The sequence below is a fragment of the Amblyomma americanum genome, chromosome 3, assembly GCF_052857255.1.
Source record: "Amblyomma americanum isolate KBUSLIRL-KWMA chromosome 3, ASM5285725v1, whole genome shotgun sequence".
NCBI lineage: Eukaryota > Metazoa > Arthropoda > Arachnida > Ixodida > Ixodidae > Amblyomma > Amblyomma americanum.
In genome coordinates, this window is record NC_135499.1 from 193,828,111 (window position 1) to 193,854,354 (window position 26,244).

General features: G+C 50.7%; 1 protein-coding gene across 2 annotated transcripts in view; it reads left to right on the top strand.

The window, feature by feature from the left end:
* Positions 1–26,244, top strand: part of HDAC4 (histone deacetylase 4) — a 256,523-nt gene that overhangs the window by 19,217 nt on the left and 211,062 nt on the right. The gene's annotated exons all lie outside the window — the stretch shown is intronic.

Here is a 26,244-nt window from a genome sequence, read left to right on the forward strand (position 1 = left end):
AAGTCGCCCGCCGCAGGCGCCGAAGAAGTCGCAGCGCTTCGCTCCGTCGGTCTCGCCTCACTGGCCCCTCAGCGCTGACGTGGAGCCTTGACTCCGAGGCCTCGCCTGGACTTTGGTCCCCGGGGCTTCTCCCCAAGATTTTGTGCTCCGTCAATCTTCCGGAAGGTACTGCCTCCAACCGCTCTGCAGGAAGCCGCTCAGACGATCCTGGTCACGGCACCAGTTAAACTTTCCTCTGCCCTCCTACCGAAGGGAGCGGCGGTTAGCTGTACGAAGAGTACTTCAGGTCTTCGTCCGGCGACACGTTGCCGGTTGGGGCAGTAATTCCAACTTCTCAAAGCAAAACTTATTTATTAAAGACGGCACTGACATAAAAAGGCAGGTGAGTAAAAGGCAGTTTAAAAAAAGGCTGTTTACAAAAGGCTGTTAAAAACGGCCGAGCTTGACACTCGGCGCGCTCGTCCGAAATCGTTGTTTCCCACGGGTTTTAAACCCTTCGATACTTGGGCGGAGCTTTACCAAACCAGCTCTCGCCCAATCTGAACCAATAGCCATGCAATGTACACGTGGGCGGAGCCCAGTGGACCCCGCTCCTCCTGGAACGTGCAGGGCGCGTGACTCCGCGTACGCAGCTCGCTGCATGCACATTCCATCGATTGCCACGCATCGGATTGACAGCTAAGGAATGTCTTCCCCAGGTCATGATCGCTCCTGGTAACAGGTGCGGGGGGGGGGGGGGGGGGGTGGCATTGTCCCCGTGGGCTGTCGCGAGCCCAGTGGAATGCGCCGCTCGCTGCATGCGCATTCGATGCACCGGTTGCCACGCGTCGGGACAGAAAGGATTAGTGCCGCCTTTCACCCTAAGCGCGGGCGTCACGCCTCAACGTACATTCCTCGATTCCCCCTCGGGCATGACCGCTCCTGGTAACAGGTGGGGGGGGGGGGGGGGGGGGGTCCCATCGGCCCTGTGGGCTTCCACTTAACACTGACCCTACCAGAATCTTGGAAGAAGGCTAACATTATCTTTATTCATAAGAAGGGAGACGCGAGGGACTTGAAAAATTACAGACCGATCAGCTTACTATCTGTTGCGTACAAGGTATTTACTAAGGTAATCGCTAATAGAGTCAGGGCAACCTTAGACTTTAATCAACCAAATGATCAGGCAGGCTTTCGTAAAGGATACTCGACTGCAGACCATGTTCACGCTATCAGTCAGTTGATAGAGAAATGCGCAGAATATAACCAACCTCTATATATAGCCTTCGTTGATTACGAGAAAGCATTCGACTCAGTCAGAACTTGAGCAGTCATGCAGGAATTGCGGAATCAGTGTATAAGAGCCCAATATAAAAAAAAATACTAGAAGATACATACAGCGGGTGCACAGCTACCATAGTCCTCCATAAAGTTATCAATAAAATTCTAATAAGGAAGGGTGTCAGGCCCTCAACTATGCGTCCAAAAATTGAAGGCTAACGGAAAACTCAGCAGGTCTTCGGGCCTATGAAGCCAACTGGTGCGGAAATGCATGTTGCCCGAGATTGTGCGAAACGCTGCGACTCGCGCGAGTGCTGCGTAAAATGCGCCTCACGTGTCGGCACGTTGTGCAACGTTTTTCGTGGGAACGACGACTTGGGGGGCACCTGCGCAGTGGCTTCAACGAAAAACGTATACATGAAGAATCAGCGTGCATGTTGTTTATTCGCGCATGTCAGTCGTTTTGTGGCGATAGCTACATTACGGTAGCATTTCGAGCCTTCAGCGTGGCGGCGCCTCCACGCTGTCACGTGGTGCGGAGCAGCTGCCGGCGGCGCCGTGGCTGATCACGTGGTTCGTCACGTGGTTGGTCACGTGACCAAGTTCCACTCGGCCAGCTGTAGACAATTTTTTTTCTTGTTGCTGTTGCCTCTGAAGGAATTGCACATTTGTATCGCAGTTTGTTCACTGAACTTGGTCTTCCAGAGGCGCGTGATAGCTGGACGAGGAAACGCATAGCATCACCTTGACGGCCACTTTGGTCGCCGCACTGACGTAGTCCTCGACCTTGTTGACCGGCACTGATTGTCTGCTACACGTAGACGACGAGCCAAACGTCCCCCTCAATTCGTCTTCGTCCTATCGGAGGCCTTGCCGATAAATGTTAAGGTTTGGGGGCTAGCATTCGACTTTGTGAAGCTCAATTGTGGCTTGCTTGATCAAAGCGCGCACGTTATATGCCCTTGCATGTAAACGTGCAAATGATATTGTAAATTCAAAGCCCTTGTAAACGCGTAAATGAACATAGAGCTACCGTACGTATAACATATTCCGATTGCTAAACTGCCAAGGTCGGCAAAGAAAAATTGTAATTTTTCTTGCGTGCGCGGCAATTGCGAAGTGGAGCTTGTAAGAATACATCTCTGCACTAAAAGCTTGCAATGCAGCCGAGTACAGTGCACTGTACAGGGCAGCGGTAGGAAAAGAGAGAAAACAGATACAACGCGCCTCGCTGATACATTCTACCCCAAACAGGACTGTAGCGTAAAAAGATTAACCGGCCAGAGAGAGAGAGAGAGAGTGTGTGTGTGTGTGTGTTGCATTCCACGATAACAGAAACGTCGTCGGGAATACGGCAGTGAATGGTCATGAGGAGGGGTGACGTTTATTCAGAAGTTTCCTGGGACAGTCCCACTAGCCTCCCTTATGATCTGCGCTCAGCTCTTCCCGTCTTGTCGTCCCCTATAAAAAGAAGTGCACGTGCCCTAATTCCCCCGTGCACGCACCCTTCCCTCGTAACTTAACCAGATTGGGCGAGGTATCCCTTAGAATGATAAGAGCAGAGGCGTCCCTTACCGTTTGCGCTCTCAGGAAGATGCAGTCGCGGCACTATGGTTTCATATCAGCGCCGGTGCGCGCCTGTTATCGTCAGCTGCTCATGTTGCAACGTGCCGCATTTCCTTCTCTCTTGTTACCTATACTTACCTTCTCTCCCCACGGCTCTATGAACCAGTATTCATTGTTCCCCGACTGTGTGGTTCGCGATTCCGTTCAACAACCGATACAAATGTTAAAGCTGCTGTGTCATCCCTGCACCTTAGCTCCACTGCGGCGCTGACCTGCTCGCCGGTAACTGCGGAGTTGCGCCTGCCCTTTCTGGTCATTAGCTAACATCAACGCTCGCGCCCGTTTACACCTCGATGTTAAAGTGTTAACCGTGGCAGCGGTGGAAAAATTAAGTGGTGTTTGGTTTGGTTTATGGGGGTTTAACGTCCCAACGCGACTCAGGCTATGAGAGACGCCGTAGTGAAGGGCTCCGGGAATTTCGACCACCTGGGGTTCTTCAACGTGCACTGACATCGCACAGTACACGGGCCTCTAGAATTTCGCCTCCATCGAAATTCGACCGCCAAGGCCAAATTAAGTGGTGTAAATCACCGCGAGCTTGCAGACCTTTCCAACCCCGGCATCTTGCTGGCTGGGGTACCTTTTGTACCCCGCGCTGCCAGTTCGTGCCTGCGGGAGGGCGCACAGCAGTTAGTGAACAATAAGGCAGCGCCCCGGTAGCGGCTGGTAGCCCCAGGTGAAAAAAAGCAGTCCAGCGAGCAAAATGGCGCCTGTATATGCTGGAGCACCTGTCACGCTCCCGTACAACTGTAGCGCTGCCGCCCGTATGCGTGCGCAGTCACCCGCTGTGGTAATTAACGCGGATCGCTTGCCAACAAAGCAATCACGAAAGACGCGCCGCTAAGCTCTGTAGTGTAGCCCTATACACCGAATGCCTCGTTTAACGTGTCGCCTCTCGCCCACGGATTCCTCCAAGTGCTCTGCCCGTTTTCTTTCTTCTTTTTTTTTTGCCCCCTCTGTTCATCCCTGTTTGTTGGCCCACTGCCAGCGCCCTCCCTTTCCCTCCCGAGAATCGCCGTCGCTCCGTCCCTTCCACTTAGCTCGTTAGCCGTGGGGGTCCTTTTTTTGTTGCGTCTTTTCCCCTTATTTTCTATCCGCCGTAATGGCGCTTTGAAGGGCGGGGCTTTTATTGCGCTCCGGGGGGAATGGAATGGGGAGGGAAGCGGTCCGCAGAACGTTGCCGTTGGGCCGCGAGTTTTGGCCGCGCTGCCACGAGTGCTGCCTTTCAACATTCTTTCTTCGCCCCGCACGTGGACACGGTTCGAGCGCGGCGCCGTGTACAGCGCTGCCCGGTTCTCTCTCTCTCTCCCCCCCCCCCCTCCTCCTTTTTTTCTTCCTTTTATCCCCCTAGAAGGTAAACGGTGGACGTGGGCGAAGGAGCGAAAATGAGGCGAACGCGGTGAAAACCCCGATCGAACTGGGTCAGGGACGCGTGGGCGCGGTTCATTTTCATGCGGAATTCGCGCGCTTGCTTGCTTGCTCCAAGGATGCCATGGCGGACACGAGAGAGAGAATCAACTTTATTGTTAACCTTTCGATGCACAAATTTTTGCATGGTTGTTCAAGCAGCCGAAAACTTGCGATATAATGTACAGTGCATAAACACAGAAACGATGTCAAAAAAAAATCTTTATATGCAGCTGTGTAGTAAGGATTTTCTCTTTGTTCTCCTTAACCTGACGTTCATAAGCCATTGGCTATGCAGGCAGATGCGGTATTCGGGTTTTTTGCTCTCTTATGAAGTGATTAAAACAAGGTATTTGTAGTTGTACAATGTCCTGCTGTCTTGTTAACAATTACTCGACGCTCACCTCTCGCCAACTTGGGATGGCTGGTCAACCGGCCTCGTTCAGTGCGCCTTTCTAATAAAAAGAAGTGAGAACTGCCGTCTGTTTATGTTATGAAGTTGAAAGGGCCTTGTCTCGGAACAGATGGCAACAGATTAAAGGTGGCGCTGTATGCAAGAAAAGAAAAACAGTATTTCGCCTGTTGCTCCGTAGCAGTGCCAGGCATGTTAAATAAACCAGACCAACATGGGGCTCGTTTGAATGTGGAGTTATCAGAAAAGGCGCTGTTCGGTCGAAGCGTTTCTATAGTGCTTGAAAATAAAAAAAAGAACAAAGGATAAGCCCGGAGCATGCTTACGTGGCTGTTGACGGGTAAAACATCAATTCAGAGGTCCATAGGCCGCTTTAGTGTTTAACTTGGCCGTTTGGGGTGAGGACAAGTGCGCCATTTTCTTTCACACTCCGAAATTTGCGGCGCTGCAGTGTTATTTCGAAAATCCGCCATTTCGGCCGTCTAAGCCAGTAATCGCCCAGAACAACTACCAGGCACAGAAGTCTCATTTGGGGTGAAAAATTTAGAAGGTTCGTGGACGCATGCCACAGAGTTACACGATGTTTGTGAAACAAAATGTTTTTTTTTTCGGCCGAACAGTGATTGTCACCCCCCTTAAAGGGTCCCTGCAACATTTTTGAAGGTGGCTACAAAATGCGTCCATTACGTAGAGTAAACGCTATGGTGCGCTCATGCCGCGTACTAGTCCGCAAAAGCGAGCCGATAATTTACAAATAATATTTGAAGATTCCCATTTTCAGGCGTCGCGGCGACGTCCAGTCCTGTTGTCTCGCACGGGTTCTTGCTTTCAACATCGTAAGGCACACGTGACGTCATCAGCGAGTGGCCGTCATCGGCTCTCCAAAATCCGCAACGTTGTTCGTAATTATTATTATTATTATTATTATTATTATTATTATTATTATTATTATTATTATTATTATTATTATTATTATTATTATAAAGGAGGCAGTGTGCACGGCTGACTGGAGCACTGGAGACGTCCACTTTCTCCTCTCTTGTACCATGATGGGAAAGCCAGTGGCAATAACCGAGCCCAGTTGGCCTAGTGTTTCTAAATATGCTCCCGCAGCATATATACACCATATACAAGGACACTAGGTTGGCCTGGTGACGCTTTGGAAGGCAGAGCCAGGTCCCGGTCTGTAAACTGTTCTTTTTTGTTTTGTTTTTTCTGGCTCGCTCCAGTGAATGAGTTGAGAGGGAAAAGGTGGAGGGCCATCTGTAATCGCCGATATCTGTGCTGCTGCATAAGCTAGATGGAAAATTTTTGCGGGAGGATGATGAGTGATTCAGCACCTATCACCATTTCGGCCTTTCTTACCCTCAGCGGAGACCCTTGCAGGGATCCTTTAACTGAAACGCTGGCATGTAGCGACCTCTAGTCGCGTTTTCTCAACCCATATTTGCGATACCATACGCGAGCAGCAGCACCAGTGTTACGCGGGCATTTCGGTCGTATGTGTTTGCGAAATCCCCACCGGGACGTCATTCCTTTCAGTGCGAACGAATCTAGCGGCGGTATTCACATTCAAGTTCTACGAACATTTCTTGCGACAGCTGCCAGACTGCTTCGCGTGCGCAGTCTCAACGTATACACGTAATAGGACTTTCACGGTGGAGTTTCACTTCGAGTGAAAGCTGCAATGGCGCAACACGTGCTCGACACGTTGCGGTCAGCTGTAAAGCGCTGCTCGACTTTTCACACGACAGCCAAAGCCGTGTTCGGACCCACACGTACACAACGTGTCAGATAGAGAAACCAAGAAAGGCCTGTTCGCGGGAAGCGATGCTCTCCTCGAGTACTGGCTTTCCTTGGTTTTGCTTTTTGTCTTGGGCTGTACGACCGTGTCGTACTGAGTGTTCCTTGTTTTCCTTTTTTTTTTGTTTAGCACGAAAGCACTACTTCACTAGCAAAGCTGAGAAACCCGGGGTATGTGTGAAGCCTCAACCTTTGACGGAGCACCAGCGACGGAGGCCTTGCGCAGCTGCTCCGTCAACGCGCGGACCCCCCCCCCCCCCCCCCCTACCTTTTCCGCGCGCGCGGCTGTCGATAGCGGCTGACGATAAGATCTTTTTCGTATTTTGTTTTTCATACAACACGTCTAGGGGGATGGGGCGAAGCTAAAGGCACAAAAACGCCTGACGAAGCCTTGTCCCCCCCCATACATATGGAGCGCAAAAGATCAGTGAATACAATTCGGCCAGCGGCACCACATTTGTGCATATGGGAAAAAAAGAAATAAGCAAGCGCAATAACGTGTCAAGTACAGAAGTAACGAAATTCATAGTTACAGAGCACATACTTGTTACTGAGCAAACAGATGAGACAGCAAAATCAATGACTGCAACGGAGATATTTCATCAGGCGTGGTACAAATACAGGTAAAATAAGCCATTTGGAACGGAATGACAGAGGAAAAGCAAATAATAAAACATACTAACATTTTTATCAAGGTGGGCAACCATATCACGTGACCTTGCGGCGTCATCACAACCTGCCCACTGGATTGTGAGAAAACTGACCAACGTGGCAGGTGGCATCTAAATTATTGGTCGCGAGAGATTGCTGGGAATGGCAGCCTGGGTCCCACAAGCCCCACCGGTGGCAGCACTTGTCGTCTCGGGGCAGTGGCGCATTGCTTAACCTCTGCACCACAGTGCCAGGACTGATATAAGGACTTCCAGGGATCTATGAATCTAAAGCCGAGAATGAGTAATTCCGCATATGTGAGCATCAAACCCATTAACGCTATCGCGTCGTGCCCTTAAAACGGAGGTTGTGTGTCCCCTCCGATTTATTTATTTATTTATTTTTTGTACGAAATATGTGTGTGGTCACTGGATGGGCTCCTTATGTCGTTGTAGTCGTTGTACTTGGGCGTCTTAGCAAACGGCGTTGGACGAACTGTGCTTGGGCTGCCGGAGAAGAAAGCGGGGAGAGATCGGTGTCACTTGGAAGTCTGTGTGTTGCGTCCTGCGAACTGTGGGTTGATGATCTGAGCAATGTACGGTCGACAACGAGAGAGCACTCAGACTCACGAAGAGCGAGTGCTAGTTGAGGCTGTCCTTCGAATCCGAACGGCTTCATACGAAAAATTCGGTGGCAACAAAATCCTCCCCTTTGCTGTTTACCTGCGATTGACAACATTATAATCTGCCGTGAGCGACGGACATTAATGAATAGTAATGCCTTTTATCGGCCGTACTATTTGCTGGATATTATAGCATTTTGCTGTACCCGTTTTTGTGTCTGAGTCTTTTCAAGGACAGCGAACTATCGCGACGTCAAGTTTCTTGGAAGAGTTAGCCTAGTTTCTAAATATTCTTAGGAGCGACCGCCTTGGAGCCTACCTGCGCGAAAAGCCAATTCCAACGGCCTCCTTTGACGTAAACGCTACGCACAAAGAGTGCACCACGCTGTACTCGTCGCTGAACCAATCACTGAATTCCGGGGCGAAAGTCGCTTGGCTGCAGCCAAAAATAACCTGCAGCAAAGCTGCTTACACAACTCCGCTTCTCGAGCTCAAATCTTTGAGTACCTGCATATCTATTTTTAGACTCAGCCGTTTGGCGCCGGCTGTCTGTTCGCTGCACTGTTCATTCTAATCGTTTCTATCTTTCTGCCGATCCGATTAAGAACACGAATGGTGTCATTTTTTTTTTCGGCTCCTGACTTCGGCTATGCATTGTTGGACGTGTTTCCGTGTATGGGATTTGTGCGGGATTTATTTCGTCGATCCCTTTGATGACGCGAGTTCGGCGTGTAATTTTCCACGGCGCATGCTTTTTTTTTTCGCTATGTATTAGCTTCTTTGGGGCTTTCTCATGTGCGTCATACTTCGGCGGCTCGCTGGGCTCTATTCCTGTCCAGAACTGTCAAGAACTGCGCGCTCATTTTTGAGCGCGCTGTTCTTGACAGTTTAATTTATGAGCCTTCTTTTAATACGAAATGTTTTTCGTCTCTCGAGATCTTTTCGAAAGGACAGCTGCATCTTGTTAAAGGGCGCCACACGTCAACCGCGCCGGGGGGGGGGGGGGGGGGGGGCACACATTCTGGGAAGGCATACAATTGAAGGTGCATATGTCGTCGGTTCGAACCCCTGTCGCAAACTACCATACGTAAGCTATACACAGCGAGTAATCGTATGGCACCACCCGGAACTCTGTGTACAATAAGCGGTTTCGTCACAACTTTAGTAAGAATGCTGTCGGGAAAATTGGCGCAGCATTGAGGTCGGCCAATGAAGAGTATATATAGAGTCATAGACGAGCTAGATGTAATGGTTGTCTGAAGTGGCGCTGCTCGGCTTGCTGTGTGCGTCTTACGGCCGCTTGATGACGTCACCCTATTTGTGCTGCCATCGCTGAGATTTTCTGTACAATCTGCGAGAATACCCGCACACGCCGCCGGCTTTTCTCGTAATGGGACTAATAATGCTTTCGCATTAAAAAAAAAAAACGTGATGCGGAACAATGTCGTCCCAGACCGGAAACAGGGTCGAACGCGTTAATGTATAATCGGACAAAACTTAAGTGCAGAGCGAAGCTCCGCCCATACATGACGCCACTTATTGTCCCTCCTCGACAAGAAAATAGTCCATTGTTAAGTCTTTTCAAATATTTTCTTGTTGCCCTAACAAAAATCTGATCGAAAGGTTGAATTATAAGCCCAAAAACTTGCGTATAATATACAGCAGTTGACAAAAAGATGATATTTTCAATATCTTCGGTTGAATTCAAGATCATCACCATCATCGTCATCATGACTCAAACTAAAGGCTCAAATGATAGGTGGTGGTGACGAGACGGCGGGACAGACGCCGCCGTAGCGTCTCAAAGTTGGCTATGACTTTGGTGTAAGGCCCGCCCGTTAAAAAGAGATAAGCCCCAAAATACAATCCAGTCCAATTCATAACTGTTCGCTTTAAGTTTGTTTTTCATTTTCGTCCTTTCATGGGCGCTTGCCATTGCTTTCATTTTCTGGCAGTCTTAAATTCTTATTAAGTTTTGTCATTTTCAAGTGATATATTGTGCGGTTCATTTACGGCATATTTTCATCTGCACTGGGGCAGGGTGCGAGGTGCACGTAACGCGCCCTAGGCTGTTCAAATAGCAGTTATCCGCGGCCACAACTCTGTGGTGAAACGCTACCAGCTTTCCGTGCATAACGCAGTCCGCGGCTTCGCAAATTTTGAAGAGATGTAGATGAAGAGGAGGTTTGGTTTTTCGATCTTCACCGGGGCGCCCTAGAACGACAAACCAAATTGTCGACAAGCACATTCATCTTTAAGCCGAAAGAACGCTCGGCTGACTTTTGTCCACGTTTCCAAAGATTTGCCCTTGGTATCAGCCTTTGTGCAATGGCTCCATGGACTATGAGACGCCTTGTGCAATGTGCTGAGCTAAATGCCAGGAGCTCAGCTCAAGACCCGGCAAATCAGTGGGAATAATTGGGCTTTCTGGATGAGTCAGGCAAATGAACACCTGGTGTGATTATGCAGTGAATGGATAACAGCTAGTGATTTCGTTAGACGGAACACGTATCAACGTTCTTGTCATGTAGGAGTGATAGGATTCGTTTTGTGCGGCGCTTCAAACGCACTTGATGGGGACCTCGTCATAAACTTGCCACGTTAAACCGCAGAGGCGGGAATGTAATGGCATGGGGCTTATTGTCAGACCGCTCATAGAGTTGATGTCATTCACCAAATTCAAGCTACCGTGAGCATAGATGTTTATCAGGGAATTCCTGAAAACTGTATGCTTTTTCGGGCAGTCAATAATTTGGGCTTTGGTTATGGTTTCAACTTTTTCAAAAGAACGAAGACCCAAAGCACACTTCTACGTGTGTGATGATAATAATAATAATAATTGGTCTTGGGGGAAAGGAAATGGCGCAGTATCTGTTTCATATATCGTTGGACACCTGAACCCCGCCGTAAGGGAAGGGTAAAGGAGGGAGTGAAAGAAGAAAGGAAGAGAGAGGTGCCGTAGTGGAGGGCTCCGGAATAATTTCGACCACCTGGGGATCTTTAACGTGCACTGACATCGCACGGCACACGGGCGCCTTAGCGTTTTCCCTCCATAAAAACGCAGCCGCCGCCGTGTGTGAAAATTGGCTTAATAAGAAAAGGGCGTGCCTTATTGTTTATTTTTTTCTTTTATATATACTGCAATCACCATGCAGTGATTTTAGGTGGGTGGCACATGCGTGACGCATACAATGGCATGTAGAGGAAAATGCACAGGTAAGATAAAACTGATATTTGAACAAATACAAAGCGTACAGGTTGGGCTTAACAATAAAAAACAAAAATCACGCATGAGGTTACACCAAAGAACTAAAACATTGTCACTGCGAACACGATACAAACAATATAATGTCACTGTAAACACGATAAGAAAGAAGTTAATGTTGGCGCAGAGGTGACGTTATTTTTTAGCTGATTCCAATCCACTATTGCGGCGGGAAGAATGAATACTTGAAAGAGTTGTTACGCGAGGAAAAGGGAGTTATAGTGACATTATGCCTTTGCCGAGTAGCGTACCCGGATGAGAAAGATGTTTCTGTTATGTAAATCTTGTAACGCCCCTTAATTAGTTGATGTAAGAACTTCAATCGCGAACAACGATTTCTATGTGCCAGAGAAGGAAGATTAGGCCTCTTTAAAAGTTCTGTAAGCGAAGTTTTCGTGAATATGTTGTGGTGTGTTCAAGCCGGTCTGCTGGCATTAATTGAATTTGGACAGGCTTCGCGTCTCGTCCGACGAACACAAAAGCTGGCTGCGCCAAGGAGAAATTCAGTCAGCTGCTGTAAAAATGGGAAAGCATAAACCACTCGTTCACTGAATGCTTCTTGGACTCTTTACCTGGACGTAAAGGCAGTGAAGGAGTGAGGAGGAAGAACGCTATTTGATGCATCTCTCGTAAATGTGGGAGTTTCAGTTAGCAGGGGAATGTTCACGAAACAGCAGCTCTTATTTAAGCCGGTCTGTTTGTCTCTTAGATGGAGTGAAACAGTTATACATTTAAAAAGAATTGAAACATGCCTTTCTCGAAGCCTATATATTTCCTTGGGGTCTTCTGTGTAGAATGCGGACGCGAGAAGAATGCATTAGTTTACAAAAACCACCGCTATGTCCGCGTACGCCTGCAAGCGAGTGCTCGTGGCAACGCCACCGAGCAGGCGCGTGTCATCACGGCGTAGCGATGCGGAAATGTCCCTGACCAAGTTCCTGCCCCTGTTATGTTAATATCTGAGCCGCCTTTCTTTCGCTTTCTCCTCGCGTCGCAGTCACCCTTTCCCTCGCCACGTGCTGCCCCGCGTCTGCCCGTACACGGCTGACGGGTTGGGGGGGGGGGGGGGGGGGGGGGAGCGAGCCATTGCTTTCTCGCCGCGCTCTCACGACCCGTTAGCTCCGCACACAGTGCAATCTTGACGGTGCGCGAGCTTCGGCGGTCTCCATCACTGCATCCTCGGCCGTCGCGTGGAAGAGGCGGTGGCGGATGTTGCCATGGCGGCGCGTCCTTCTCTCTCCTCTTCCGCCTCCCGTTTCCAGGGGCGACGTCCTTCAGAATGATGGCGGAGGAGGAATGCGGAGGAGGGGGAGGCACGCGCAAACCGCTGCGCACACTGCCGCACACGGAGCGGCTGTGCACGAGTTTCCTCGATCCACTGCTGCGTCCTTTGTTATGTAATCGCAGAGGTGTGCGGGGTTTTAAGCGCCTGCTCGGCTACAAGCAGTTATGAGGCGTGACGAATCCAGTTAGGGGGTCCGCAGATGGACTGTGAGCGTGCTTTGTTTCTATAGGCCAAGAGACAACACGGGCACGCTCCATACGACTGAAGTAGAAGCACTTTCTCTCGCTCGATCCGTTTATCTCTCTCCTCGAATGTCGGGTGGCCCACCGGGCGTTGCCTAATTAACCCCCGTTTCCTTTCTTCCTCTCACCAGACCACGCGGAGGTGAGCCTCCCACTTAGACGGCAGCCTTTGCGGACTCGGCATCGATGCGTCCGCACGTGGTTACTCTATCGCGTGATTGATTTCTCATTTTATTCCTCAAAAGTATCTTTGGCACTTGCCCTGTCGTTCAGGTATGCAGGCGTTTTATTCTAGATTGAGATCGTCGCAGTTGATAGGCGGCGCTGTGCTCTTCTTTCTCGACGATGACGTACGGGATGGTAGGCGTTATCTCGTTATGAGCTGATTCTGTGGGAATCTTTGTCGTAGTGCAACGCGCGTCGACTACGGAAAGGAAGATTTGGCTCGTGCCGATCGAGATGCTGATTAATGTCAGCTTGATCGACTTCGCGCAACAGAGAAGGCTCGTGCCTCGGCCGCCTTGCACCCGCCGCAGCCATCCTTGTCATCTGTCACGCGTCTTGCCGTTCCCGCCGCATTATTGGGGGAGCAACCAGGCACTCTTCGAGGAAGCGCCGTCACAATGCTACTTGCACGCCTTTTCCTTTCGGGTAAGGAGTGGAATAACGTGTACGACAACGCATTGGTGTAGTTCAACACCTCCACGAAAGTCAGACTCAACCATGGGAGCTTTAGCTGGACATTTTCCGCTTTCGGTCTTGTTTTTTCTGGCTCGTAAATACGCTTACGCATTTGCTCGGTCGCGGACCAGCGCTGTACGTGTCGTTATACCCGTTGCTGCAGATACTGTGTCGTCGCCACCCTGGTATCCACCGCATCGGCATGCGCGACGCTGCGACAACGGCTCACATCCGCTCCTTTTGCGGAGCGCCTCCCGTGGACGGAAGGAAAGGGAGCAAGAGGATGATGCGCAGTGTTTCTGTGCTCTCCGAGGCTAGCGGGGGAGTGAGAGAGCGAGAGGTGAGCGAGGGAGGTCGGCAAAGGACGCTCTGTTTCTAAAAATAGCTCGTCGCTCGCGCGCGCGCTGCTCCCGCTCGGCCGCCGTCCTCCGGCAGCATCGACTCCCGGGAACTCGGTCGAGCAGCTCCGCCGCGGGCGGAAGTGGGCGGGGCACCCGCGGGAGATGGAGAGAACGGCGCTAGCAGGGCCCATCGCGAGCGAGGGACACAAAGGAGGCCACCGCGACGGAGTTCTCGTCGCGTGTCCCGTTAATACCGCTCTCCTTGTACCTTCCCCCGCCGTGCTTCGTACCGCCGTGAGCAAAAATAAGTGACCCTCCCTCCCTGTTCCGGCAGTGTTTGTGCCCCATATGAGTAAGGCGTTATTGATCTTCGCTGCTCGGGAACTAAATGGCAGGCTAAACAACAAACAGCTTTAGCAGTCTCATCTGCTGTTTCAGTTAAACAATGGGACAGGGAATCTTTTCCTCAGTCTCGGGTACGCGTGCGGGGATCGGTAGTGGGCATCGGGAGATTGGGAAGCGTCGGGGAAGGCAGCAGAGGGGACGCTGGTAGGAGAGAGAGAGAGAGAGATGTATTGCGGGGCACGCGCGCGGCTTCTGCGCAGTCTTCTGCTGCGTAATGCCGTTGCGTAAGCTGCGCTGGCCGCTGGCCTCGCCTACGCACTGCGGGTGCGCCGGCGCTGGTGAAGAACGAAGCGCCGTGAAAATATGAACCTCCGCTGCTGCGAGTAAGGCTGCGCGTTATCGACGTGGCTTGTCGAGGGGAGGGAGGGAGCTCTCGTTTCCTAAGCAGCGCCGTGCTCGGAAGCCGAAGGCATCGGTCTTAATGGGGCTGTGTGGGTGCACGTGTGGTGCCAGCGAAGTTGCGACATGTATATAGGCAAGACGAGAGCGTTTGCGTCCCCGGCACGCAAAAAGTGTAATGTAACGCATAGCGGTACGAGCACCGCAGTCGTTTCATTTTGTTTTATTACCTTAATCGGGGTTTTTTCCAGTGCGAAACCAAGCATGAATCATTCGGCGCGTGCACGCGCCGTCGAACGGCCTTTAGGGAAGGCCCAAAGGTCAGGGACAGTTTGAAAGGTGGGTCGCATGTCGTGGAATAACGGAGGAGTTCGGCGCAACTCACGCGCACAGGTGGAGGACGGAAGGCTTTTAGGCGTGTCAAAGAGCCTGTCAGAACTGAGAGGGTGAACGTACATTCGTGCTTATATGTTCGTGCCTTTCAACGGCTAGTCAAAAGTGGACGTTAGGGACCAATGAAACTAGAGGACGGAGGCTGGCATTCGTGTAAACGTGCAAGTTACGTTAGCATGACCACTGGCATTCGTGAACCTCGCCACACAGCTTAATAATAGCGGTAAATCAGATGGGAACGGCAGTCTGCGCCGTGCCACGAATTGACGCTGACGCCACTAGCGCAACAGCCTTTCTCCGGGCATCACTGAGGAAAACAGTTTGGAAGAATAGGAGGGATAAGAACAGAAAGTTGGGCTAGTTGGTGTGGATTCATACTTGACAGCGCAAAAAAACGAGGACAAAAGCGAACGAGGAGACACAACACAAGCGCAGACTATCAACTGAACTTTTATTCACTGAAAGGAAGCTTTATAGGCGTGATAAAACACAAAAAACAACAAAAGGAACCGCCACAACCGATGTACAAAGAAATCAATGACATTTCATTCCTGCGTGATAAGGAACACCACAGCAACAGGAAAACCAAATTCAATCACATCAGGCCAACTCCCCGTACTGTCTACTGTATGAAGCAATTACAAAAGAAACCGACCAAGGCAGTCGGGTGCCCCTATCCAAATAAGGAACGTATATGGGCTGCTTTCAGCAAGGGCAGGCGCAATAGATAGAAAGACAATAAGCAGCAGGCATCGACAAAGGGAACTCGGAGGTCTGCGCCTGCGCGGCCTTCGCCTGAAACACACGGGGCGACTGCATGGTTGCCTGAAACCTCGTCGTGCTTACGGGTGTCGCGCAGCTGTAACTGTTACCTGTCAAGTGTACATGTAACAGTATTATTGCTTAACAGCGTAGTGATAATTTTTGTTTTTGACCGTTAGGGAGAAATATCGCTGAACGAGATCAGCGCGGCCGCTGTGTTGAAATGAAGCCCGGCGAGTTAAGCGAGTTTGCATACAACTCATGTTAAGAGAGAAAGAATATTGTCTGAAGACAAAAAAAGAAGAAATCTCTGCTTGGAGGGGCAGCTGGTCGATCAGGGCTGTTACGTAAGCTACCCGAGATGTATGAAAAAGGACTCGAAACACCGTTTCTTACGAAAGAACCGTGGTGGTCGCCACACGTGGAAACTGCCCGACATTCATTCTCTTTCCTTTTGCACTTCCTCGTGTCGATGATCTCTGTGCTGCTTTTCGTCCTTGCGTTTGTTGAGTCTAATTCTTTCCCGGAAGCGAAGGGTCCACGCTTGGGGGCGGTCTGCTGGCACGGTGCTTTTATCCTGACGGGTTTCTTTGTTTTTACCTGTGGGTCTTGTAACATTCCAGCGCACCGTAAATATGCGAGAAGAAAGAGCGCGCGGCTAACGTGGAAACTGCAGTGTCGACTGCGGGAGCCCTACAGAAAGCTGATCAAAATTAAGGAGGACGTGAATGGCGATAGTAGTAGTAAAACGTTGTTTTTAAGCACGCAAATCAAGGGCTAAAAATGTGCTCCTCCTGTCGCAGTGCTGCTGCGCAGTGCTGCTGCTGTCCGACTGCTGAGAACGAGGTCGCGGGATCGAATCCCTAGAGCAGCTGCCGCGTTTCAATAGAGCCGAAACGCAGAAAAAAAAGAGAACGACGCCTGTGTGCTGTGCGATTTCAGTGCGCGTTAAAGTATACGCGACTAGGTCTTATTCATTTCAGAGGCCTCCACTACGACGCCTCTTTCTCTCTTCCTTCTTTCACTCGCCTCCTTCATCCCCCTCCTTCTTTAATCTTAGATCGTTCGCATTTGCATTTTGCGTTGCAGGCGTTGAGTGAATGCGCCCGCGCGCGTATTTGTTCCTCGAGGATTATTGCGAAGCCGAGGGAGAGCAGACTGGGGAAGAGGGCTCGCGAGCGGGGAGTTTTCCGTCCCCACGTGAAGATGGCGCGCCTTTCCGCCGTCCGTGAATCCGGTTTCGCTTTGCGCAACACGGCGCCGGATTTCGTTTACAGATCCGCCGCTGCTGTTGCTGGGCTGCCGACAGGGGGCATCCGTTTAGGATTGAAGAGGGAGCACATGGCAATACACCATATCAGGGGGTACAGGGTGATATGGGATGGGCGTCTTTCGAGAGCAGAGAGGCTAGCAGTAAGATAGCATTTGAGGGAACGATTGAGAAATATGGGGGGAAAGCAGTGGGCTACGAAAGTTTTCTGGTATCTGTACATCAGGAATGTTGACACAAAATGGAGAAAGCGAACTAGAAAATTGACAAGCAAATATCTGGACAGCAGTAAGGGGGCCAATCAGCAATCATCGGTTAAGAAAAAGGTTAAAGAAACAGAGAGAGCTCCGTGGAAAACAGGGATGCTGACGAAATCGGCACTGGAAACATACATGATTTTTAAGCAGGAAATTGCCAAAGAAAATATCTATGATAATTGTAGGGGAAGCTCTTTGTTGTTTGAGGCCAGGGCTGGAGTCTTGCGGACTAAGACGTATAGAGTCAGGTACCAGGAGATAGACACTTTGTGCATTGCGTGCGGAGAGGAGGAGGAAACGGCTGAACACTTGATACTTTTCTGTAAAGGGCTTCACCCTACAGTGGAAGGCAGCGGGGCTGACTTACCCAAGGCATTGGGGTTTAGGGATAGTGAAAAGAAAGTGGATTTTAAGAGGTTAGAAGTAACCAAGCGAAGGTTATCTGATTGGTGGCTAAAAGCAAGACAGGAGTAAAATTTCACAAGACATGGCTAGGTGGCTTGAGCCACCGCCCGATTTAAAGGGTTCAGCCGTATCCATCCATCCATCCATCCATCCATCCATCCATCCATCCATCCATCCATCCATCCATCCATCCATCCATCCATCCATCCATCCATCCATCCATCCATTCATCCATCCAGAGGAGGACGCATAGAGATAGACGAAGGAAGAAGAAAGAGTGAGATGAGGATCCGATATCAGGGCGAGCTATAGAAAGCGTTGGAAGAGGTGTGTGGCAGTGCCGACGCTAGAATAGTGTGGCTGTGGAGGGAGGTGCAGGGATTACCGCAGTCGTCACTTGATGATTAGTAAACTGAAAAGGGAAGAGAGAGACGGGCGTTCATTTACAAGGAAGGGCAGAGAGATTGGCCCGAGGGATGATTCCCTAGCCTGCTACTCTGCACTGCGGAAAGGGGAAACAGGGACACTGAAAGCAGGTCGAACATACACAGGCAAACGAGGGGCGGAAATAGGTACACCATGGGTAGGAGGCGTATGCACATGACAGACAGTCGCTGGTCTCTCCTGCACGCTGCTTTCTTTTGTTAGGGAGCAGAAAGAAAGAGGAAGAGCTATTCAATAGTATCTGAGCACTTCCCGATGGTTTCGGCACCTGCTTCCGTCCGCCCTACAGTGTTTAAGGAACCTTGCTGTTGGAAATTGGTTTTTTGGAAAAGGAAATGGCACAGTATCTGTCGCACATCCGGCGGACACCTGAACCGCGCCGTAAGGGAAGGGATAAAGGAGGGAGTGAAAGAAGAGGTGCCGTAGTGGAGGGCTCCGGAATAATTTCGTCCACCTGGGGATCTTTAACGTGCACTGACGTCGCACAGCACACCGGGCGCCTTTGCGTTTCGCCTCATCGAAACGCGGCCGCCGCGGTCGGGTTCAAACCCGGGTACTCCGGATCAGTAGCCGAACGGGACTAACCACTGAGCCACCGCGGCGGGTTCTTTTTTCTTTTCAGTCATCTCGTTGAGCTCTTCTGATGCTGTTGCTTCGCTCGCATGCGTATCATTTTTGTACTTTTCATGTTCAATTTCACGTTGTTCATTCTCGCCACGCTTATGTTACTAGCTCTACCACCTTAGCCTATTATGATATCCCAAGATTCTTTAAAGTGCGGACGCAGTGCATGTTGGCGCTCCCCCCCCCCCCCCCCCTCTCTCTCTCTCTGCGGCCTTCCCTCGGCCTTTGGCGTTTTTATTCCGTTGTTTTTGTTTACTTCTCCCGGTAACTTTTTTCAATATACAGGCGCCCGAGGGAAGGACCTTCGCGCCTGTTGTTGCCGCTTGTCTGCCTCCCAGGCGTGAGGGTCCGTCGATGGTTGCTAGGCGACGTAACGAGGTTATTTATACCTGTTCGAGCCCTGGCGCGCTTTTGGGTCCACTTTATAAGCGTGCACCCGTATACACACCGTGTTTGTTAGGCCTGCCTGGTTGTGATCTTTTTTTTATTTTCTTTGCTGGCTTTCTCTCTCTCTCTCTGCGTTCCTTTCCTTCTCGGGCTTGTTTACATCGGCCTTCTACGCAGCTCGTCATGTCATGGCCGCTGCTACTCCGACCCTGTCTGTGTAATCTTTGCCGTTTGTCTCCGATTCCGTCTTCGAAGCGGCTTTGCGTGCTTGCCGTGGCGTATTGAATGTTTCAGTACGCGGCGCTAAACGAACTCAGCGACGTGTTTGTCCGACGCAGGTACGCGTATGAGTGCGCTGGAGGGAGTACGCAGAAAAGAAGAAAAAAAACGTCGAGATGGAGTGGTGAGGTATTGAACGGACTTACTATAAGGAGGATGTTAAGCGAGTCCCTGTCAGCCGATTGCGTCTGTTTTGCAACAAGAGTCAGCGTATTCACGAGGCAAATGAAGAAGCGTGTAATCGTGCTGCCACAAAGGAGAGGACCTTTCCCTGAACATTGATGGAAACGAGCAAGAAAAAAGCGCGCGGTTAGTGAAGCTCTGACCCGTTAAGTAAATATGAGAAGAATCGTGCTCGATTTGTCGGGGAATTAATGATGAGTGCATGGGGAATGGACGAGCGGTCGCAGTCTTTTTGAGGCTGTATGTGTGTGATTGTTACTGAGAAACATTTATGCATTTAGGGGAACGTACACGCTGCGGGACTGGGAGTTGAGCTCCAACAGCCTTCGGCGCTGCTTCAGCCCGGCGAATGAGCAGATGCTGGTCCTCAAGGTCGGGCGCGCGAAGGGCCTGAACCTCCTTTCTCAGGTGCTCAGCAGCAATTTCCTCGGACTCGGGGCTATTTGACGAAGTTTTTGTGCAGTAGGGATAATCAACCGACTTGCATAGCCGCTCGGTGCTGCGGAGAAAGTCGCAAGCCATCGACAACTTGACTCGCTAGGACAAGTGTCTTCATCACTGCGTCTCCTCCTCACGCCTGAGCCTGCAGCTGGTAAAGCACCGAAGCGCAGCTGGAAGGGGGAAAAAAGAGAGACACACATAAAAAAGGGAACAAAGCCGGGCGAAGAGCGCGTGTGTTGATTAGCCCAAAACACGGCGCCCTGTTTGCTCGCCTATAAACGGCAACGGGCGCGACCCCCGCAGGGGTCTGTACCGTGGGAACCTCTTGCCACGCCCGGAGACACGCGCGGCTTTTTCTTTCCCCTCTTCTTGTTGGGCGACCGTATTCTCTTTCGAGCGGAGTCTTCCTGAAATAGGGCAGCGTGAGATGCGGGACGATGCCACTCTGCACGTGCAGCTGGTGGGCCCTTTCTCCTTCATCGCCCCGAGATATGTTTAGCGAAAGGCAGCGGGCGCGTTTGCTGTGTAGCTATATACTCCTCCACTTGCAGCCTTATTTAGGGGCGACTGGAAAGTGTGGCTGTGAAACATCTGCTTCAGTACCGCTGAGAAGGTCGCTGGTCTGGATTTACAGCCATTCGAACCGCCTTAGAAAATGCAAGTGAAAAATGGTTATTGGGGAAATGAAATGGCGCAGTATCTGTCTCATATATCGTTGGACACCTGATCCGCGCCGTAAGGGAAGGGACAAAGGAGGGAGTGAAAGAAGAAAAGAAGAAGGAGGTGCCGTAGTGGAGGGCTCCGGAATAATTTCGACCACCTGGGGATCTTTAACGTGCACTGACATCGCACAGCACATAATAATAATAATTGGTTTTTGGGGAAAGGAAATTGCGCTGTATCTGTCTCATATATCGTTGGACACCTGAAAGGCGCCGTAAGGGAAGGAACAACGGATGGAGTGAAAGAAGAAAGGAAGAAGGAGGTGCCGTAGTGGAGGGCTCCGGAATAATTTCGACCACCTGGGGATCTTTACCGTGCACTGACATCGCACAGCATATAATAATAATAATTGGTTTTTGGGGAAAGGAAATTGCGCTGTATCTGTCTCATATATCGTTGGACACCTGAAAGGCGCCGTAAGGGAAGGAACAAGGGATGGAGTGAAAGAAGAAAGGAAGAAGGAGGTGCCGTTGTGGAGGCTCCGGAATAATTTCGACCACCTGGGGATCTTTAACGTGCACTGACATCGCACAGCACACGGGCGCCTTAGCGTTTTTTCCTCCATAAAAGCGCACGGGCGCCTTTTTGCGTTCCGCCTCCATCGAAACGCAGCCGCCGCGGTCAGGTTCGAACCCGGGTACACTATCACTAGCCGAGCGCCCTAACCACTGAGCCACTGCGGCGGGTCCGGGCAACTATGAATTCGGCTTTCTTTGTACGCGTGCAGTGGCGCTAATTTCGGCCTTTCTGCTTGAAATAAAGACGAAATTGTTCTGTCGCGCGTCACCTAGTACCACCGCGTTCTGCATGCATCTACGTAACGCCGATCTGGCTTCTCCGCACTGCTTAGCCGCATGGCGGCGCAGCCAGTTTGTGGAGCCCAGGTAATGTAGTAGTAGTAGTAGTAGTAGTAGTAGTAGTAGTAGTAGTAGTAGTAGTAGTAGTAGTAGCAGTAGTAGTAGTAGTAGTAGTAGTAAGTGGTTTTATTAAAAGTAATAATAAACAAGGAAGGATTTTTGCTCGCCCCGGCATCTGCCATCGATACTGAAGCACCTGAGCTGGGGCAGCGGAAGTAAAAGATTTGCAGGCAGAATGGAGAAATGAAATGAAAGAGGTGAGGGGACAGGAAGAGAGGATAGGGGGAGATGTGATGTGCACAAAAACTATTTACACAATAATAAATATGTACAGGTTGCACGCGTGATCTGTTCCGTGTGGATTTGTAGCACGTTCGAACCAAGCCTTCACAAGGTCAGCGTCTTGGCATCATCTGGTACAGATCCGCCTCCTGGCCTGCCTCTTCGTTCCGCTGACCGGTGGCTGCACTTCCAGAGACGCGGCAGATGCGTGCGTGTACCTTGTCGTTCGGCAATTTACTTGAAAGCCTCGCGTGCGTTTGGCGGCTTTGCACCATTGCGTCGGGCCATCACTCGCGTATGCCATTTTTTCTCCCCGGCTCTCAGAAGCGTTCGAGTTATCCCGGCACGCGATGCTCGGCATTGGGTGATGGCGCCCTAGCCGCACCTTGTTTTCTCAGAATGATCGACCCCTGCCCTTCTTTTTTCCTCCGGCACTGCGAGCATGTTACCTAATCGCAACCGTGTAGTGCCTCTATACGCTTTGCTCGTTTTTTTTTTGTTTTTTTTTTGCTGGGCCTTTTCTCTAACTGCTTGGCTTGCACGCTACCCGAACATTACAGACTATGTATACATGGCCAGTCCACGCAGCACGACGCAGTGCACACAGAGATACTAACCTCGAATCAAACTTTGCCTTTATTTCTCTCTGCCCCACCTAAACCTAGAAACAGCCAGCTTAACCCAACTCGTGATTTGCATAGCGGATTAGGCCACTCTAAATTTGAGCTTCCCGGTGAATTGTCTCGCCACGATGTGCGGTCATGCAGTGCAGGCTGGAAGCGTGTTGCAGTCGCATTAGCAGACACCGTTCTGTGAGGCTTCGGCATGTCGGGTACGTTCGTAGAGTTTACGCGAAGCAACGTGCGACACCGTTATTGGCGCCGCTGCTCCCGAAGATCGTAGGAATCGTCAAAGATAGAATTATGCCCCTGCATGTATTCAGAATGAACGCAGGTAAACGTGGCTCGTTATGATCCGTAGGGGCGCGTGCGATGTGTTTTTCCCGAAACAGTGAGTAGCGCAGATGACTGAAAAGAGAGCGAGGGAATACATTTGTGACTACGTTATCCCTTTTTTTTTTTCCTCTAACGGAAGGCGCTTAAGATCTGCCTGCGTCGCCTTGACTGGAAACTGTAATGGGCCATTTCGTGCTTGAACTTTCGTACTTGACCCGCCGCGGTGGCTCAGTGGTTAGGGCGCTCGACTACTGATCCGGAGTTCCCGGGTTCGAACCCGACCGCGGCGGCTGCGTTTTTATGGAGGAAAAAGCGCTAAGGCGCCCGTGTGCTGTGCGATGTCAGTGCACGTTAAAGATCCCCAGGTGGTCGAAATTATTCCGGAGCCCTCCACTACGGCACCCCCTTCTTCCTTTCTTCTTTCACTCCCTCCCTTAATCCTTCCCTTACGGCGCGGTTCAGGTGTCCAACGATATATGAGACAGATACTGCGCCATTTCCTTTCCCCAAAAACCAATTATTACTTTCGTACTTGCAGTTAATTGTCCACTAATTATTTCCACTGCTTATCGAGCGCGTTTGGTCGCTTCTTTTTTTTTTTGCGATAGCGAAAGCTTCCTTATGAAGCAGTTCGTACTTCGGGGCTACATTCCAAAAGATTATGGTATGCAAGGCAGTGGCATACATCATCACTCCCGCGTCGTGTTACCCCGCATTGATGCAGAAATCGATTCACCTTTCTGCATCAACGCGCACCTGCAAGCGAGCACCTGCCTGCAGCAGGCTGGTCAACAACGCGATGGTGGTGGGTCGCGAGTCGTACCATTTTCACCGTCACAACGCGGATAACGAAGCCACATTTGTGTAGCGAAAATTTGGAAGCGGCGTCTCGATTTCGCCCCGAGCCCAGCGCCTCTTCATTTACCAACATTTATCCGGCGTCGTGTGAATTAGCCGCCGCGAATGTGACGATTCCGACTGTCGAGTTTGTCGACATCTCTGCGAGTGCTGCACCTGACAGCTTTCCCACTGTGGCATGCCTGAGGGGCAGGCCTCGCTTGTTTCTGCATGTATACGAAGAGCGGACAACCAGTGCGCTCTCTGTGGACGTAATTTTGGAAAGCTTTGAGCCAGCTTCGTGGAGTTCCAATATATTCAGCCTGTCAAATCGGGGTGGACATGAGTCGAGTTCGTTGTTCCGAAGCGGTGGGCGGGAAGTTGTGCGAGTCGTATTAATTGGCGCCCTGGTGGAAAGGAAACGAAACAACTGCACGACCGCGCATGCTGTGCGCGTCGCCTGGCGCTGACAGTCGGCATCATTTTACAAATGGCAAGCGCAGAAAACGAAAAGGAAGAGGCAGCGTTTAAGGGGGCCTTCTGTGGCGGCGTTAATATCGTCGTTCTAGCTAACTGCTCCAATCTTCTCACCTTGTCATATAGGCCAAGTTAGAGAAGCGGGGAGCGCTTAATAAAAGGTGCGTAACGAAATCACGTCTTTCCGCTAAAGTGCGTGCACGCTCGCATTCACGCACTAACACTCGCGCGCCAACAAAAGCGCGCATGCGCAACTGACACCGCCCCGTTGTTCGACCCGCACACTATAGCGAGCAGTCCAGCCGCGCGCTTTTGTGCTCATATAGCGTGCGGCACTTGCAGCACACACCCTGTCCGCGTTCCGGCTGGCTGTCGCATGCATGGCCCCCCGTCTATAGATAGAACCCGATGCGGGCGACGGACCTGTTTACCACGTCGCCCGTGTTCGCCACTGGCGGCTGTTTTCGCGGCTCGCATTTGTCCTCACCTCCCTCGGGAACGGTATCCGCATGATTGGCTCGCGTGCCTGAGAGCAGGGATTGCACGAGCAGCCTCTGAAAAGCACCCCCCTCCCCCTTTTGTGTCGCAGCTCCGATTGTAGGCAGACATGTCAGAGGCACGGTAGTGTCGGCGGCACGAGCCGCGGACCCTTTCGAAACAGGCCACGCGGTGGCGCAAGTGGTATATCTGTACAGCTCGGTGTGTGTGCACGCGCTTTCCCTGTCTCCGCTTTGCAAGCTGGCGCCATTGTGTCAGAGCTCTGACGCTTACCGACGTTTTGTCAGCTTTGCCGACACTCTGCCGACGCTTTGCCGACGCTCTGCCGACGCTTTGCCGACGCTTTGCCAACTTTCAATGCAACGGCTTATCGAAAACTATTTCATCCATTCCCCCCCCCCCCCCCCCCCCCATCTCTCTGTGCATGCACGCTTGTGCAGAGTGTGTACACGAGATTTGTTTGGATCGGCGGTTCAGGAGATGTGGCCAGAGGCCGAAAAAAGAAAATAGCGACAGAGATAGGCCCGGACTGTACGCTGTAGGGTGCCAGATTCAATTTAGTTTATGGGTGTTTAACGTCCCAAGGCAACTGAGGCTATGAGGGACGCCGTAGTGAAGGGCTCCGGAAATTTCGTTCACCTGGGGTTCTTTAACGTGCACTGACATCGCACAGTACACAGACCTTTAGAATTTCGCCTCCATATAAATTCGACCGCCGCGGCCGGGATCGAACCCGCGTCTTTCGGGCCAGCAGCCGAGCGCCGTAACCACTCAGCCACCGCGGCGGCCCAGATTCAATTCAGCATTCTTGTTTTCCGGGCGCACACAGGTTCTCGTGTGGACATCCGGCGAAGAGAGCCCTGCCAAAATACAACTCTTCGGAGCCTACGCACACCATTTATAGCAGCGTCTTAAACCTGAAGATACATAGTCTTGAGTTTTAGTGAAAACCAAATGCTAACTAATTCATATAAATGCGTTGTAAACAAAAAAATAAATGTCTAACCACATTTCTGGAGCGCATAAAGACCAGTCACACAAATATGGCGGCATAGAGTGAAAAGAAATGCAACAAAATATTTAGAGTATGTAGTGTCTGCGTTCTCACTGAAATGAAATCACCTGAAGTTATTGTTGTTTAATAAAAGTGTTCTTTCTCTCCACGCCTGTGTCAAGAATGAAAAAAAAAGAGCAGGAAGAAAAATTAAAACAATATGTTTTACAATTCGACGTGATTCGGGTATTAGAATCTACGAAGGGTGTAGGTGAAGCATACCAAGTTTTCTTGCGCTATCTTTTAAAATGGTGATGTAATCGTCGATTATAGCCGCTAGGAGATTCAGGCTTCTCCGCACCGCGTTGGAGGAGTGCGGAGAAGCTTGGTGATGACGTCATTGTTGCTGAGATTTCAGATTTCCGCTGCCTTCGACCACATCCTGCCGTGCGTCGTGCAATTCCGCCAAAGTACGCTCCGCGTGCTTTCACTGTGGTGGCGTCGGCTATCCTTCTTCCAGCCAACCTTTCTGCGTTGGAAATTTACCGCCGCAGTGGGGACGTCACCATGGGCGCTGTGCGCTGCGGAGAAGCCTGAACACCGTCGTGGGCTTATTCGGTTACCGCGTCGCGATTTCAAGTGCTGGAATAAAGACTTCGCATGCTTTACCTTCAAGTTTCACAATCGACACATTTATGCTCGTTGAATTCCGAAACCTCTTTGTGGCCCTTTAAAGAAAAAAGTAAGCAATGTTAGGAAACGGCAAGATATGCTGAAAAAAAAAAAAGAGATACTTCAAATGAGGCGCATTGAAATAAAGCGTAAAACACCATTAC